Source organism: Physella acuta, unplaced genomic scaffold, assembly GCF_028476545.2.
Source record: "Physella acuta isolate Inbredline_101_S28 unplaced genomic scaffold, ASM2847654v3 ptg000507l, whole genome shotgun sequence".
Lineage (NCBI taxonomy): Eukaryota > Metazoa > Mollusca > Gastropoda > Physidae > Physella > Physella acuta.
This window is the reverse complement of record NW_026732026.1, coordinates 64,611-83,507: the sequence shown is the minus strand read 5'-3', so window position 1 is coordinate 83,507 and position 18,897 is coordinate 64,611. Positions and strand designations below refer to the sequence as shown.

The window sequence follows — 18,897 nt, the reverse complement described above, 5'->3', positions numbered from 1 at the left end:
AGCTAAACCCACGCTGTTGAGATGAGCTAAACCCGAGCTGGTGAACTGAACTAAATCCGAGCTGGTGAGTTGTGTTAAACCGCAGCTGGTGAGCTAAGTTAAACTCGAACTGGTGAATTGAGTTAAACCCAAGCTGGTTAGCTGAGCTAAACCCTCGCTGGTGAGTTAAACCCAAGCTGGCGAACTGAGTTAAACCCACGCTGGCGAACTGAGTTAAACCCACGCTGGCGAACTGAGTTAAACCCACGCTGGCGAACTGAGTTAAACCCAAGCTGGCGAACTGAGTTAAACCCACGCTGGCGAACTGAGTTAAACCCAAGCTGGCGAACTGAGTTAAACCCAAGCTGGCGAACTGAGTTAAACCCAAGCTGGCGAACTGAGTTAAACCCAAGCTGGTGAGTTAAACCCACGCTGGCGAACTGAGTTAAACCCAAGCTGGTGAGTTAAACCCGAGCTGGCGAACTGAGTTAAACCCAAGCTGGTGAGTTAAACACAAGCTGGCGAACTGAGTTAAACCCAAGCTGGCGAACTGAGTTAAACCCAAGCTGGCGAACTGAGTTAAACCCACGCTGGCGAACTGAGTTAAACCCACGCTGGCGAACTGAGTTAAACCCAAGCTGGCGAACTGAGTTAAACCCAAGCTGGTGAGTTAAACCCGAGCTGGCGAACTGAGTTAAACCCACGCTGGTGAGCTAAGTTAAACCCAAGCTGGTGAACTGAGTTAAACCGAGCTGATGAACTGAGTTAAACCCGAGCTGGTGAGTTAAACCCGAGCTGGTGAGCTGAGTTAAACCGAGCTGATGAACTGAGTTAAACCCGAGCTGATGAACTGAGTTAAACCCGAGCTGGTGAGCTGAGCTAAACCTGAACTGGACTGGTGAGCTGAGCTAAACCTGAACTGATGAGCTGAGTTAAACCCGAGCTGATGAACTAAGTTCGCGAGAAGTTCCTACACGTCTGCTCCGTGAGTGTGGCAGACGGCATTGTTCAGTGGCGCCACCTGCTACAGAAGTACTGTAATTATTCTAAACAGGTTCAAACTATACCGAGAATACTTTCAAACTGATAACTGTAACGGCTATACTGGAAATCCACTAAGTACCGTATATCCTCTAAAAATGTTAGCTGTTACAGCTATACTTTAACGCCTCTGAAGACTGTATACCTTCTAAACCAACAACAGGATGCTTTTAGATTATTTCAGTTTAGGAACAATGTTTTTTTTTACTTTCTCGTATATACGTAGTATAGAGAAAGTATTGTAATCGTGCAAAAAAAAAATCGAGATTTTTACAAATCTCGACGTTTTGCACCTCACTGATACGGAAAAACATAATTTTGCAATCTTGTCCGTATGTCTGTGTGTGTGTCTGTGTGTCTGTGTGTCCGTGTGTAAACACGATAACTTGAGTACCGTTACTGCTAGGTTGATGAAATTTCATATATAAGTATTTTATCAAAATCGTAGATCCGTATCAACTTTTGAGCGATTTCCGATAACCGGAAGTGGTAATTTTTCTACTTTGAATTTTTCAAAAGCCTATAACTTGAGTACTATTTCAGATAGATAAATGAAATTTCACATGTAAGTAAAAGATCTAATTCTCTACCTTCTGTTAAATTTTGAGTAATTTCCGTTGACCGGAAGTAGTAATTTACGCTACTTCCGATTTCTCAAAAAACTAATGTAAATTTTAAAAGTACTAATAATATTGCGCACTATTATGCGCTTTTTTATTTCGCGTTCACTTGGTGTGCAATTAATTTGTCTACGAGATTTTATTCTATTTTTAAAACTTTAAGTATTTAAAATGGATTAAAAATCATGTCTATAGCCCGAGTTCCCATCCCCTGTTATTTTATATAAAAATATTCGAGAAAGTTTCGGGGAGATCACTCCCGGTTTTTTTATTGATGCTTTTATTACACATGTAATGTATTACTTTTTACTTTCTCGTATATACGAAGTATAGAGAAAGTATTGTAATCGTGCAAAAAAAAAAATCGAAATTTTTACAGATCTCGACGTTTTACACCTCACTGATACGGAAAAACATAATCTTGCAATCTTGTCCGTCTGTCTGTGTGTGTGTGTGTCTGTGTGTCTATGTGTCCGTGTGTAAACACGATAACTTGAGTACCGTTACAGCTAGGTTGATGAAATTTTATATATAAGTATTGTATCAAAATCGTAGATCCGTATCAACTTTTGAGCGATTTCCGATAACCGGAAGTGGTACTTTTCCTACTTTGAATTTTTCAAAAGCCTATAACTTGAGTACTATTTCAGATAGATAAATGAAATTTCACATGTAAGTAAAAGATCTAATTCTCTACCTTCTGTTAAATTTTGAGTAATTTCTGTTGACTGGAAGTAGTAATTTACGCTACTTCCGATTTCTCAAAAAACTAATGTAAATTTTAAAAGTACTAATAATATTGCGCACTATTATGCGCTTTTTTATTGGGCGTTCACTTGGTGTGCAATTAATTTGTCTACGAGATTTTATTCTATTTTTAAAACTTTAAGTATTTAAAATGGATTAAAAATCATGTCTATAGAACTTGTAAGTTTATCGTTCTTTCTCGCGTTAATTCGTGTCTGGTTAGCCAGGGAGAGATAAAAGTTTTCGAACTAAATCAATTGTTGTGAACGGGGTTTCCCATTGATAACAAAAAACATGGCGGCTATTTGTTAGTAGGTCCCGCTTCAAGATTTCAAAATCATCAAACGTTCCAGAAATGCAACAACTGTAAAAACTTTCAACGCTGTTTTTTTTCATATGGATGGGAACAAACACATGTGTATGCATTTTTGAATATAAAAGTTTTGTGGCGGTAAGTATATTGATTTTATTTCTTTTGTTGATAGTTTGTCCAAGGCTAGGGGACATTACTCTGACTCTACTCAGTCTTTGCTACGAGACTTAAGATTCCCAGACCTAGAGTCTAGACCTAGATCTAGATCTAGATTCTAGAATCTACCTACTAAGATCTACATTGCTTTAATCTAGTTCTAAGAGTATAAGTTCATGAATTAGAATATATTAGATCTAGATTCTAGATCTAGATCTAGTATTTTAGTGATCTAGATAAAATATTAAAAATATTAAGAAAAGGATGACGGTAAAAACTAAAACAACAGGAAAATGAGGATGACTTCCACTCACTTCCAGTCTCACTCAGCCTACGACTTACTTATTAATAATTAATCGAATCTAGAACTAGATCTAGATATTAGATCTAGATATCTAGAACTTAGACAACAATGTTAATGTTAATAGACCTAGATCTAGCTAGATTACTGAACTAGACTCTAGTACTGATTACTCAGTGATTACTGTTTAATATTTTAGTCTCAGAAGTAGGCCTATTATTATAGTTATTAGAAGTAGCTTGTAGATAGATGGCTTGATAGATAGTATTACAGTACTAGATCTAGATAGAGATAGTAGAATAGATCTAGATTCTAGTTGCAGATGGTAGTATGGTAGGCCCTAGATCTAAAATCTAGATCTAGAGAATCTAGATCTAGTAGATCTAGATAGATTCTAGATCTAGATTAGATCTAGTTTAGGTAAAACCTACCCTAGTTAAGTTTAGTAAGAGCTAGTAATGCCTAGTGCCTAGTAAGGCTAACCTGTTTTTAATTTTAAATTAATTTTTTTATATCTAGAATCTAGACTAGATCTAGATCTACTCACTCTAGCTATTTACTAGATCTAGATCAGTAGCCAGTAGAGTGATTAGAGTAGTAGTAGAGTGTAGTGTAGAGTACTGTAGACTATTGTAGAGTGTAGGTACTAATAACTAGACTGAAACTAAATTAGACTAGAATCTAGGTCTAGATACATTTAGGGCTTACAGACTTATCAGACTACAGTGTTGCAATGAGTAGATCTAGTAATATATAGATTAAATTTAGTTTGAAATTGTTACAGTAGTGCTACTACTTTTCTAAGTAGTAAGTAGTGTAGACTACTAGAAGAGCAAGATGATAGATCTCCATCAAGCTACAATAGAGTTTAGTTAGTAGTTAGTTAGTCATAGTAATAGTACCAAAAGCAGTGTAAGTAGCACAGTAAAAAAAAAGTATTACTAGGCCATCTATTATTGTATTAGGCCCTTTTATTTTTAGCAAGTTAAAGTTTGGTTAAGTACTAGTCTTCTAGCAAGTTGCCTAGTAGTAAACTTATAAACTAGATCATGTGTATTAGTACTATTAGACTTGTAGGCTAGTCTTGTTAGTCTAGACCAGGGACTATAAAATCTACAATTGATAACTTTCGGCCTTTTAGTATAAGCCTAATTATTAATGAATTACAGGGTACAAAAATTAATAAATTGGTCAGAGTCAGTATGGTTACAGTTAGCTGTTAATAGAATTAAGTTTTAGATCTATTGACTACAATTTTTAGTTACAAGTAATGAAAATGAAACTAATAGTTTTGTAATAGTTAAGATATGGTTAACTGTAAACCAGATATTTTAGTTTTTAAGACAAGCTAAGTTGATAGAAAAAAGGAACCTTTACAATAAATTAAACCTTTTATAAATATATATATATATATATATATATATATATATATATATATATATATATATATATATATATATATATATATATATATATATATATATATATATATATATATATATATATATATATATTAATATCTTATATTAGTTAAATAATTATTTTAATATAATATATGGATAAACTTAATAATTTATTATATTTACATTCCCTAGGTACTTGGCAAGCAATTTTCTCACACTTTACTGTGGCTATTGGTGCTGATCTTGAACTAAAGGTGAGCTGAATTTTTTTTTTATAATAAGCCATTTTTCAGCTTAAGCCCAAGTTTGAAATCGATTCAGTGTTCTAATTCTTAAAGAATATGTTGCTACTAAGATTATATACTGTAAGTATTAATATGTATGGCTTGATAGTGGGACTGTCAGACAGTAGCTTTCACATTTCTATCCTAAAAGATAAGAGTTCAGATCCCTGGTTTTAGTCCTGGTATGATGTCCCAAGTCTCATGAGTACCAGCTCTCATGAGTACCTGGCTCAAGATAGGGAAATTAAAGGTGGCTGGGTATATACCTCTGAACACTCTAATTTTACATGCAAATGTCACAGAAACAGGTGAATTTTAATTCAACTGCTATATTGGCTGTCTGTTTTAATCAATGATTAATTTTTTCATATTACAGAAAGTTGTTAAAAATATTATTTATTTAATTTCTAGGTAAATGGAACAGCATGGATGTGGATTTTTAGACACAAGGAAGCTGAATTTAACTTTTAATGAAGAATTTAAATGATGATTGTCCATGAAAAGAAATATTAATCATATACATTGTAATGCTGTATTGATGCATCTTCTGTTTTAAGTAATTAAAAAACCATCCATTTATGAAATTATTTTCATTTTTTGTTTCAATTTTAAAACTGTAGTTCTGTTTTGTTATTTGAAAACAATGATGAAAGTATACTGAACTGCCATTGAGATATTAATATAAATGCTATTGTTTATAGTTTAATTCTTTCAGAAGCAACTATATTGACATCAAAACTGAATCTTTATTGTACACTAAGTATAAAAGCTTACCCGCAAACCAGTCCATGTCAACAACTTATTGACATTCAAACATTAAATTTTTTTAAAGGTGATTTTTCTTAAATAAAACAGACTACTTTCATATGGGATAAGAAACATTTAATTTTGAAATTGATTGGTTTATTAAATTTTAATGGAGCTGAAACTAAAACACTGGGTACAAATTTATTATTACTTTGTTTCTCAGAAAATTGCAAATTTTGAACATAAGAACTGTGGGAAGTAGGCAATGATGTTAAAATATCTCTTGAAACTTGAAGAAATTGTGGAAGGTTTAGAGATAGAAAACAACATTTCAGAAGATGATGTTTGAAATAATGGTAAAATATCTTTAGCAATTGTCACTGAATAAATATTTTCATTAGACAAATCACATTTAGATATAGAAGAATAAGGTATGTCTTCAGATTTTCTTATCAGCGAAGATCCTGGGTGATTCTCTTTGTTACCATCGGTCAAACGACAAGCCAATTCTGGAAAATTCATTGGGTTCTTTGCCTGGGCAGCTAAATATATTTAAATTAAGTTCATGCAAGGCTTTAGAAACATCAATTGGATAAAACTCTATAATTTCATTAACTTTTTATTAATATCAGCTCCAAAGGAATAATATAAACAAGTTACACATCAAAAATAAATCAAATTTGCAGATATTTCCATTTCACCAAACTTTCTCTAAGTCATAATATATATTTTAAATTCATGGCATTTTGTTAGGCTAGATATGTTGACTTTTATTTATCACAATAATCTGATTATATAAATTAGGATTACCCAGCTATCATACATTCTTCTTTTTACTGCCCTCCTTTATGAGGGGGAGGTAAAAATCATCATAAAATGTGTGATGCAATTTACAGATGAACCCTCTCTCTCTCTACCCCTCCCCCTATATATATATATATATATATATATATATATATATATATATATATATATATGTATGTATATCTACATAATCTCTAAAATCATGTTGGTACCTCTACCTGTTTGAATATTAGGCCCATTTCCTTAAACTGTTTCTGTGTGGATCTTCTCCACCCCCTAAAATGACGTCACACAGTACTAGATTCTAGATCTAAATTACTACAGTTGCTTACACTCTAGATTTAGTTCTTAAGTTCTACAACAAGACTACACTAAACTTCGCTAGATCTAGAATAATCTAGATTCTATATATAAATTGATATTGAACATATTCTAGTCTACCTGTCTTAAAGTAAATAGCCTATTTAGTAATTTAGTAATTAATTCCACTCAACTACACTGTAAAATAAAAGAAACTAGATCTAGAATCTAGATCTCTAGACTACTCTTGAGTCTATAAATTAAAAATAAATCCTGTATGTCGTATGTTACTGTCTAAGTCGGAATTTTCAAGAGGGTTTTTTTTAAGTCATAGATCTAGATATAGAATTCTAGATCTAGAAATCTAGACTCTAGATCTAGGCTATATATATTTATTAATTAAATTAGGCTTGATTTCAGATTTACGATTGAAATCTTTTAGGCCTATAAATATCATATTTTATATAGATTATAGATGTATTATTATTATACAGGTTGTATTCTAGATCTATCTAGATCTATATAAAATATAATATATTTGTGTGTGTGTGTGTGTGTGTTATTTTAAACTTAATTTACTTAAAACAACTTATTGTCGGAGTTTTTTTATTCCAAAAACGAAAGTAAATTTCATAACTTAAAAAAATAAAATAAAAAATATTCACATTTGGTTTGAAAAAACAAAAAAAACGCCAGCTGGCAACTACCGGAGCGAGAACTTGGTAAGCTACTTTAACAACTTACAAGCCCAATAGCCCGAGTTCCCATCCCCTGTTATTTTATATAAGAATATTCGAGAAAGTTTAGGGGAGATCACTCCCGGTTTATTTTAATGTTAAAAAGATGTGTAACATCGGCATCAACGTAACACATGTACACGCCATCATTTTTTTTACAATCCGTAACCGCAGATATTTTAACTCAGCAACAATCTACAAATCTACGAATCCACTACATCACAGTGAATTTTGGACACACAAGTCTATAAAATCTGGCCAACACTAAACAAAACCACATAGTGGCCAGGTTGTACAGATTTAAACTCAACCACAACATTTTTCGTATCGTGAAGAAACGTCCCCTAATTAGCAATAAAAGAGTCTAGTTAAATGGTTGAGGACGATAAGCGAGAGGTACCACGTGATAGTGCCGGATAGACCGAGGGGGGATGTTGGTGATAGCTGGTGGGACTAGGCACAGTGGCTGCTGCTGATTGCCATTTCATTAGCTTTGGGTGACGCTGGGCAGATTAGGAGGCACCAACACGGAACTAAAGTTGGGGTAGGTCGAAGGCGTGGAATTAATTACGTTGTTGAAATTCTCGTAGGATGTAAAGTATGTGTGAGTGTGTGAGATTGGATGTGTGGAATGTGTGAGTGTGTGAGATTGGATATGTGGAATGAATGCCTCGTCTGGGTGTGGGAAAATGTGAGAATATGATAATTTACATAACAGAGAACTACAGTTGAGAAATTACTTACATCGCTGAAAGATCAAATATTGTAGTCTTTATAAAATACATGTTGTATAATGATACTCATGATTAGCCTGAAAGGTCTTTATAAAATACATTTTGTATGACAATACTTGAGTTTAGACAGAAAAGCCGTGGTTAGGCTTAAAACTGGGGTCAATGTGAGTACAAGAGTCATGAGTTAGGTTTTGACTTCTGCTTGTTTATCCCGTAGTCCAGCTGGACAGTTGGGACGCCACTAGTGTCCTTTCTATCACATTTCTCTAGTCCTCAATTCCTCTGGTCCTCTCTGTCCTCCGCCATCCTCAGTACCTCTCCCAATGTGAAACCTTCCTCTCCCGGGTGTCTTCATATCGTTCGTGTGACTGCCACTGTTCGATGTAGAACAGTTCTCTCTAGTCTTGACTGCCATTGTTCGATGTAGGACAGTTCTCGCTAGTCCTGACTGCCACTGTTCGATGAGGAACAGTTCTCTCTAGTCTTGACTGCCATTGTTCGATGTAGGACAGTTCTCGCTAGTCCTGACTGCCACTGTTCGATGTAGGACAGTTCTCGCTAGTCCTGACTGCCATTGTCAGAAAGACATTACAAGTACCAGTGGACATTTAAGTCTAGTCAAGTATTTCGTCCTTTGAAATACTGTCTTTGTATAAGATACCCTAGCAACTTTTTTAATTAGAGAGCTTTTATTTGAATTGCTTGAATGTTGTTCTTTGGTTCATCTGTCTGTAGGATTCACAAGCCTATTGAAGTATGGCCCTGGCTAAACTTTGGTGGTTTCTTTTTTATTATTATTAATTTTTAAAAGGCAGGTTCCTGTGTTAGTAACGTAAACAAAGAAATTACTCTTTGAATAGATTATTGTTGCTCATTAAAAATTGATGAAATAACGCTTGTGTCTCCGATTGTTAAAGAACACAAAGATTGCTATCAGTTGTTTTGCTCAGCGACAGCCGGGCACGAACCTGCGACTCCCAGCTCCACAGTCCGACGTGCTATCGATTGGGCCAATATTTTATTCTAATTCATTTCTTCAATGCCATTATCGTGCACACACGGATACAATTTTAATTATTTACGCCGATGTCATCTTCTCTGTACCCACCAAAGCAGGTATGGTTTTAGGGTGTGTGTGTGTTTGTGTGTATATGTGTGTGTGTTTGTGTGTATATGTGGCTGTGTGTGGCTGTGTGTGTATATATGTGTGTGTGTATATGTGGCTGTGTGTGGCTGTGTGTGTATATGTGTGTGTGTGTGTGTGTGTTTGCTGTTCCTTTATCGGGTAACACGGAGCCACTAAATATCACAACTAGCTGGCTCTCAAGACAATCAATACTTTCTTTTGTTATTGATCAGTAGAGGGTTAGGGCTAGAGCTAGTTATCAGTTGATGGTCCTCGTGCCATGACTTTGAGACTAAGGCTAGGGTTATAGTTATAAAGTAAGAACTAGCGAGAGCCGTAAGTGTTCAATTGTCGATTGAGAAGGAAGCGCGTTAGCCACCTGGGTACCCTATACCGCCATGATCCATTGAAAATAGAAATAGAAAGCAAAAGGTTAATAAAAATCAACTCTAATCTGAGCCTGTCCGCTTATCACTCGTGTTTTTTTTCTCATTGTTTCTCAACAGACGTTCAGAGTAGAGTGACAAACAAAGCTAATATCAACAATGATTCACAAGCTACAAGCAGCTCACTAGTTGCCCCTCCCCGGGAATGTCAGGACTGGGGCTTTTATCGGAGAGCGCCTCGATAAATCATCAAAATTTTATAGTGACTTTCTTTATGTCAACAATCGGAATAACGGGTTTTCCCGGAGCAGCCGCGGCAAATATCATGGGCTGGATGCGATAACAAAACAGAAACGAGCGCTCACATCGGGAATTTCCAATGTTCGTGTTATTAGCTTGATTTACTGCAATACGTTTCGGTATGAAGGGCAGGGAGGGTGGGGGGATGCCAGGAAATACGTCACAACTGTGGCCGTGCTATGGGGTGGATTGCCGGAAAGGATGGAGGGTTTGGGGGTGGGGGGGGGGGGGGTCTTTGTGTCTGTGGTGGGAGGGGGGGGGGGAAATCAATATATTTTACTTGTTGGAGTCTGTAACAATGTCTTGGTAGTCATCCAATGATTTAGAGGTCAAATCCAAGTGAAACTGGTACAAATTCTACAAGACTGCACTGTGTACCATCAGACACGATAGGCTACGAATCAACTCCTAGAATATCCCACTCAAAGAGAAAAAAAAATTGGGGGAGGGGGGGGGCTTCTGTTGAACATGTTCCAGCTCAATGTTGCCCGTGAGAACGAAGAAGAAGAATTATGTAGAGTTTACAGACAACAGCGTATACTCCAACAAGCCAGACCAGACATTGGTCGCTTTATGAAGCGTCCATTACTGCGCTACATTGTTAAAGGGTGACCGGTGGTTCGGTAGAGTACACTTAACCAGAGTTACGTTACCAACAGTTATAAGATAGTTTCTTCTGACACAGTGCGTGTTAAGTGGATAAACATAAGTTATATGGCTCTAATCCTCGGAGACTGTACAGTATCTTTGTGTAAGTCCAGTGTCAGAGGTGTAGGGCCTACACCTCTGTAGGCGATACATTCGACTTGTGCTACATCATACACGAAGTCTTCTACATGCTAAGTCACACACGAAGTATGCTACATACAATTCATGCTACATCATACACGAAGTATGCTACATGCTACATCACACATGAAGTATGCTACATACAATTCATACTACATCATACACGAAGTATGCTACATACAATTCATACTACGTCACACACGAAGTATGCTACATACAATTCATGCTACATCATACACGAAGTATGCTACATACAATTCATACTACGTCACACACGAAGTATGCTACATACAATTCATGCTACATCATACACGAAGTATGCTACATGCTACATCATACACGAAGTATGCTATATGCTACATCATACACGAAGTGAAGTATGCTACATCGCACACGAAATCTGTTACATACAAAGCATGCTACATCGCACACGAAGTATTCTTCATGATACATCGCACCTACATCATGCTACCCACAAAGCTTCCGATCTCACTACGGCCCATACATCCCACAACCCAATAGTATATACAATTTATCCTAAACTATTCCAACAATGGATACAATTTATCCTAAACTATCCCAACAATGGATAGAATGTATCCTAAACAGCGCCCTTCTCTCTCAACAAGAGGAAGAAGGGGAGATAATTGAATCCTGCAATCATCGAGGAGGTGGGCAGGGCTAAGGTCACCCTAACGACAGATTGGCTAGCAGCTGTCAGGTGTTTTTATTGATTGATTGATGGGTCAATTATTTCTTTTTCCATCGATAATTATGTTAATTATGTTTACATTCTGGCAGACTCCAGGAAGACAAGGGCGGGAGACGAAAGAAAAAAATTTGCTCTTATATGCGGGAATTTGTCTGTGTGTTTGTGTGTTGTGTTCAAACGTTTATGGATAATTTAACGCTGAGATTTTTGGACTTTTCTGTTAACTTGTTGGAAAAGTTGCATCGATATATAACAATAATTTATTTGATTTTAGTTTGATCCGGTCTTGATGTTAATCCCTAGCCAACCAAACAACCCACGATATTGTATCTAACCAAATCAGCCGTGCGTATTCAAACAATTCACTGATTTGTACCAAAAGTACGGGGTGAATTATGTCAATGTGTCACAACAGAAACCAAGTCAAAAAGTGACACGACACAATTAAAAGTTCTCAAAAACTGTATGAAACGAACGTCTTGCCTATTGTGTCACCCGCCCGCCCAGTAGATCGGAATGTGTGATCTCTTCAGTGGTTAGTTCATCTCACATTTAGGCTGACTTGAAAGTCCAATCCTTTTTTTTATATTCACATGATTACATTCTGGACGTGATCACATCATTACATTCTGGACGTGCTTACATCATTACATTCTGATCACATCATTACATTCTGATCACATCATTACATTCTAGACGTGATCAAATCATAACATTCCGGTGATCACATAAAATTCACCGATAATTGTTAGTGAGAAGTTAATTGATAAATCAATATATTAAATGAACTTTAGAATCATGTACGACACAGCTTAATCATCGGAAAGCAGAATGACCTTCCCTACAGAAAATACAATCTGCAGTCGCAAATGGTTACGGCTAACCCAACAGAACCAGGGTAACTTCATACATTCATGTTGACGTTGTGTTGACGGTAAATAGCCTACAGTTCCAATCTCGTCGACCAGACGACACAACATCATACTGCAGACAACTCAGCAACAAAACATGTTTACACACACCAACATCATCCTCTTGCATACACACACCAACCCACCAACGCACAAACCAACGCTTTCAATTTCTTCTAAACCCCTGTGAAAAGATTATCCTCGATAAATCCCCCCTTTATCCGAAACATGTATAACGGCCTTGACCTATTCCCTTTGATCCACTAAAACTTTAAATACACAAGCTCAACCGTGCGAAGCTCTTGAACATCCCCCCCTCCCCCCCCCGCCATGACCGGACGACCAAATATTATGAGCTCTAGCTAAAACCCTGCAGAGATACGTCCAACTATGAAACATGATCTGAGGCCCGACTACTTGTGTGCGTGGCCGAGTGGACCCTGGGCTCATGATGGGGTCAACTAGTGGGGTCCATGCGGTGTTGAGGGGGGGGGGGCTTTTAAGCCGTTGAATGGTCAGTTAGCCGATGTAAGCTGTTGAATGATCAGTTAGCATGATATAAGCCGATGTCATTTTAGCCTAATATAAGCTGTTGAATGGTCAGTTAGCCTGATATAAGCCGTTGAATGGTCAGTTAGCCGATGTAAGCTGTTGAATGGTTAGCCTGATACGTCTGTTAAACACTGATGTTGTGATATAAGCTGCGAGTAGGACAATGTCCTACTGTCCAAATTGTGAAGCTATGATCAATAGCTGTAAGGGGTTCAATAACCTTAAGCATTATGCGTTTTTGTTGAAAACTATGGCAGATAATTTCATCTTGAAATCTTTTATATACAATATGTGATATGGCTTAAGTTACTAAAATATGTTAAAACAGTGTATATCGTCAAGAAAAGTATCCGGAACACATATTCATCTATAAAACCTACCAGTTGTATGTTTCAATTACATATTTATTTTGCACATAATTTTTACTTTCTCGTATATACGTAGTATAGAGAAAGTATTGTAATCGTGCAAAAAAAAAAAATCGAGATTTTTACAAATCTCGACGTTTTACACCTCACTGATACGGAAAAACATAATTTTGCAATCTTGTCCGTATGTCTGTGTGTGTGTGTGTCTGTCCGTGTGTGTGTCTGTGTGTAAACACGATAACTTGAGTACCGTTACAGCTAGGTTGATACAATTTCATATATAAGTATTTTATCAAAATCGTAGATCCGTATCAACTTTTGAGCGATTTCCGATAACCGGAAGTGGTACTTTTCCTACTTTGAATTTTTTAAAAGCCTATAACTTGAGTACTATTTCAGATAGATAAATGAAATTTCACATGTAATTAAAAGATCTAATTCTCTACCTTCTGTTAAATTTTGAGTAATTTCCGTTGACTGGAAGTAGTAATTTACGCTACTTCCGATTTCTCAAAAAACTAATGTAAATTTTTAAAGTACTAATAATATTGCGCACTATTATACGCGTTTTTATTCGGCGTTTGCTTGGTGCGCAATGTTTTTTTTATGATATTCTATTCTATTTTTAAAAGTTTAAGTATTTAAAATGGATTAAAAATCATAACTATATCCCCAGTTACCATCCCCTGTTGTTTTATATAAGAATATTCGAGAAAGTTTAGGGGAGATCACTACCGGTTTATTTTAGAAATAGCGATGAACAAAGCTGACTAAACAGATTAAATCGTCTCATTTCCCACTACTACATTATACTAAATACAGTAATTAATTTTTTATAAAAGTCTATTAATATATGCTTCAGTTAAATCTATGATTTTGAAGAGAGAAGTATTTTTTTTTAACTATTATCAAAACATCTAATTATTAGGTAGGCCTAATTGATAGTTGTTTAATGTCAAAGGTTGGATATAAAAACGAAAGAGATAGCGCTTAGGATGCATGGGCACCCTAAGTTTACACTTTGTTGTAACCCTTCGTTTTAATTAAACCGCACCTTTTTTTTTCTTGATGAATTTACCTGACGGTAGGTAGCCACAAAAGTAGCCTCGCAGGTAGCCATGAATGCTTAATCACCAGGTTCACCAAGTTCTCGTACCGTGCTACCTTGGCCTTGACCTTGGCCATCACCATTTTGTATTTTTAATGGCGCACCGCACGTCTTTAATCACACAATTACTGGCACGTCTCCTGATATTAGCACTGGATTTTAAAAGCCCTGTTATCTCACATTGATAACAAATTTTTTTTTTTAGAAATGTTTCTGTTCTATTTTTTTTTTAGAAATGTTTCTGTTCTATTTTTTTTTTATAAATGTTTCTGTTCTATTTTTTTTTTATAAATGTTTCTGTTCTATTTTTTTTTTATAAATGTTTCTGTTCTATTTTTTTTTTATAAATGTTTCTGTTCTATTTTTTTTTATAAATGTTTCTGTTCTATTTTTTTTTTATAAATGTTTCTGTTCTATTTTTTTTCCTACCTGAAGACTATGGCGCCGGGTGTAAATTATTTATCTTAGTCAGGGGGTGGGGTGGGGGGAGGGGGCATCGATGATGTACTGTGGTGCCGGGGTCGGCTCGTGGCACGGGGCGGGGCCGGCTCAAACTCTGACACCCCTAGATATTTATCCCCCCTCCATACCAGAAGTATGATTGTGATTGTTTTTCCAGATCCACCCAAGTTTGGAAAAAGGGGTGGAGGTGATGCAGGCACGTTCGTAAGGAATTGAGGGGGGGGGGAGGGAGTCGGGTATGTAGTGTACGTCAGTTTGGAAGAGAGAAAATAGAAACATGATAGGAGCAGAAGAAGGTTGATGGAGTGTGGTAGGGTTGTGGTGATGTTGCTAAAGTAATATTGTAAATAGCAGTTAGAAAACAGACCTGAGTTAAGCCTCGTCTGAAAACTTAACGGAATAATTAGCGACAAATGCAAAAATATAGGAATTTTCTTTTTTTTTTCTTTGTAACTAATTCAGAAAAAAAAATTGATCGAAATATTTTTCCGACCTGATGGTTTATATGGTGGCCAAAAAAAAAAAGGAAAACTGCGCACAAACATGGGCATAGGGGAATTTATTTTATTGAACTGATCATTTATAGACGGTGGCAAATAATTAGGACATGTATATTATAGCATAATAAAAAATTTTCCCACAAATTATGACAAAATTAAAGTGGATTAGTATAGTTTGTATTTGCGCATTTTCCTGTTTGTGCTGTTTTCTGGGAACCGGTTTATATGCTAGATAAAGTAGAGTTTATCTAATTCTCTAGCTTCGGCATGTGAAGGTCCTTTTTTACCATCTGACATTTCTTTCAAGTCTTGAAATCTGAAACAGAACTCGAGATTCTCGGGTTAGAAAATGCATGCGCTACCACTCGACCATGCCGTTCCGTCAATCCCGAATGACCCACTTCCGACACCCCCCCTCCACCGGAAACCCAGATGACTAATATAAAATGGGGTGCACAAGAAAACACAAAGTACCACGGAGTAGCATGGCCATCACGCGTACGCTCTGCTGGTGAGTGCTAAAACAAATGGCCGTGTCCGCACCCTCTCTCCGGCACCTCCCGGTGGCACTGCAGGTGCTCCGGTAAGTAGTCTGCACCGTCGGGAACCACGTGATGAGCGAGGCAGGTACTTGGCGAGTGGTCGGGACAATCCCTGGACCACGGTGTACTCACCTGCACGGCCTGGACTGTAGGTCACGTGACAGCTTCGTTAGCACCACGATAGTATACCTTAGTTGGTTCAGGAGAAAAGGATGTTTATAGTACTGATATATGCTGTGTACAGGACTGATACATGTGGAGTACTGGGGTGATACATACTGACTACAGTACTAATAAATGCTGAGTACAGTACTAATACATGCTGAGTACAGTACTAATAAATGCTGAGTACAGTACTAATACATGCTGAGTACAGTACTGATATGTGCTGAGTAAAGTACTGATACATGCTGGGTAGAGTACAGAACTATATCAAGCCACGTATTGACTTTAGTTAGGTAGGAACATTAACTAGTTCAGGTATTCAAATCGGCTAGGGTATTGAAATGTATTCGAATATAAACTCTTAAAATGTAAATATATTGGTATGTGTAATCAATTAGCTCAGGTATGTGTGCTAATTAGCTCACGTCGTGTCAGTTTTTCTTGGACGGAAATATACCTGATGGTCTTCTCAAAGTGTAGACTCATTTGTTTTTATAATTCGCGTGATTTGTCACGAGTAACTTGCGTTTGATCACTCGCTCAGAGTCCGCAGGTCGTCCCTGAGTCCACCTAGCTCTGGTGAGTATTTCACTCACCTTAGGGAACGTAAAGGCGGTTGGTTATAATGCTGACGACACTATCCTTTCATATGCCGAGGTCACGGAAACAGCTGAACTATTCTGCAAACGCCCCATGGCCTATAAATGTTTGAAAGCATTTTACCACTAGGTTTACTAACCATGTCAATATCATCTTTCTTAATAACTTCAGCTTTGCGCTTTATATTAATACAACCCTTTTTACAATATACTTTTGCGCCCCTGTTTGTAAATCTTCAATAAAGGAAGTTTAATAAATTTTCTCGGTAAACAAACGCGTTGCCTAGCAACCTGAAAAAGCCCTTAGTTCTTAGCAGAAGGTAAAAAAATTGTGATTATCAAGCAGAAAAAAAATAATACACATGCGAAGAATAATAATTTCGAGGCTGAAATTACACGGACAAAATTGTCTCGATATTGTCCATCTTTTGTCCGACTTGTCATATTCTGTATGAATTTATTCATCCCGTTTCTCTCTTCCATCTATCCTTGTGTCTTCATTTGTTGTTTCCCTTAGAGTCCGCAGCAAGCTGTGACGTAAAGAGAGATAAAAATTAAAAGATGGACAGATTGAAACAAAAATATATGTTCCTGTCTGTATGGCAGTGTGTGTGCGTGTATGTGCGTATGTGTGTGTGTGTGTTTGTATATATGTGTGTATGTGTGTGTATGTGTATGTGCGTGTATGTGTGTATGTATGTGTGTGTGCGTGCGTGTGTTTGTATATGTGCGTGTATGTGTGTATGTGTGGGCGCATGTATGTGCGGGTTCAACATCTTACCCTCATCAAAGGAAGATGAGAGAGAGAGAGAGAGAGAGAGAGAGAGAGAGAGAGAGAGAGAGAGAGAGAGGGGAGCCCCTTAATTAGAGGACGCCTCTGTCAGCCTGTCTAAAAGTGAACACAAAAAAAAATTCTATTGAACGCTAAAGGTGCCAGCAATCTCTCCAGCTCCTCAGCTAGAGATTACTTATTGAAGAAAAATTTCGCCCTTTTGAAATGAGGTGACGGAAAAAATATATTTTCAGATCGTTGATAGGAGTTTAAAGAACGTCGAGCGATAACGTCGTGACTCGATCTGCGCTTTTTTTTTTTGTAAAGTAAATTTTAATTTAGCTCCGCGTTGTAATCAAGAATTAAAACTTTTTATAATTTAAATTAATTTGGGTAAAAAATAATCAAAGGAAACTATGCGTTCATTAGGCTAAATAGCGGCTAGTTAGAGGGTTCTCTTAGTGTAGATGAGATGGTTATGTGGTGCAGTAGTTAAACGTGTGACATTGTGGTGTGTAGGAGTCATACTAGATGGTGAATGGGTGTAACTGTAAGAGTCACACCAGATGGTGAATGGGTGTAGGAGTCGCAACAGGTGGTGATTGGGTGTAGGCGTCACATCAGATGGTGGATGGATGTCGGAGTCACAATAGGTGTTGCTGTGGTGTAGGAGTCACAACAGGTGTTGCTGTGGTGTAGGAGTCACAACAGGTGTTGCTGTGGTGTAGTAGTCACAACAGGTGTTGCTGTGGTGTAGTAGTCACAACAGGTGTTGCTGTGGTGTAGGAGTCACAACAGTGGTGTTGTGGTGTAGTAGTCACAACAGGTGTTGCTGTGGTGTAGTAGTCACAACAGGTGTTGCTGTGGTGTAGGAGTCACAACAGGTGTTGCTGTGGTGTAGGAGTCACAACAGGTGTTGCTGTGGTGTAGGAGTCACAACAGGTGTTGCTGTGGTGTAGGAGTCACAACAGTGGTGTTGTGGTGTAGGAGTCACAACAGTGGTGTTGTGGTGTAGTAGTCACAACAGGTGTTGCTGTGGTGTAGTAGTCACAACAGGTGTTGCTGTGGTGTAGGAGTCACAACAGTGGTGTTGTGGTGTAGGAGTCACAACAGTGGTGTTGTGGTGTAGTAGTCACAACAGGTGTTGCTGTGGTGTAGTAGTCACAACAGGTGTTGCTGTGGTGTAGGAGTCACAACAGTGTTGCTGTGGTGTAGGAGTCACAACAGGTGTTGCTGTGGTGTAGGAGTCACAACAGGTGTTGCTGTGGTGTAGGAGTCACAACAGTGGTGTTGTGGTGTAGGAGTCACCCCAAAAGATAAAGAGGAAAACGCACTATTAGTTTTACATTTCACGTGGAGCGTCCTTGCCGAATTGTACAGCATTTGGCTGCTACCCCGAAGATCTCGAGTCGGATCTCAGTTCGGGCTTGTGACTACAG

General features: G+C 37.3%; 1 long non-coding RNA gene across 1 annotated transcript; it reads left to right on the top strand.

Moving 5' to 3' along the window:
- Positions 1–2,777: 2,777 nt before the first annotated feature.
- LOC131944745 (uncharacterized) lies at positions 2,778–5,413 on the top strand. Its single transcript, XR_009387072.1, has 3 exons — positions 2,778–2,838; positions 4,753–4,814; positions 5,256–5,413. It is a non-coding gene; the product is annotated as an uncharacterized LOC131944745 (long non-coding RNA).
- Positions 5,414–18,897: the final 13,484 nt, after the last annotated feature.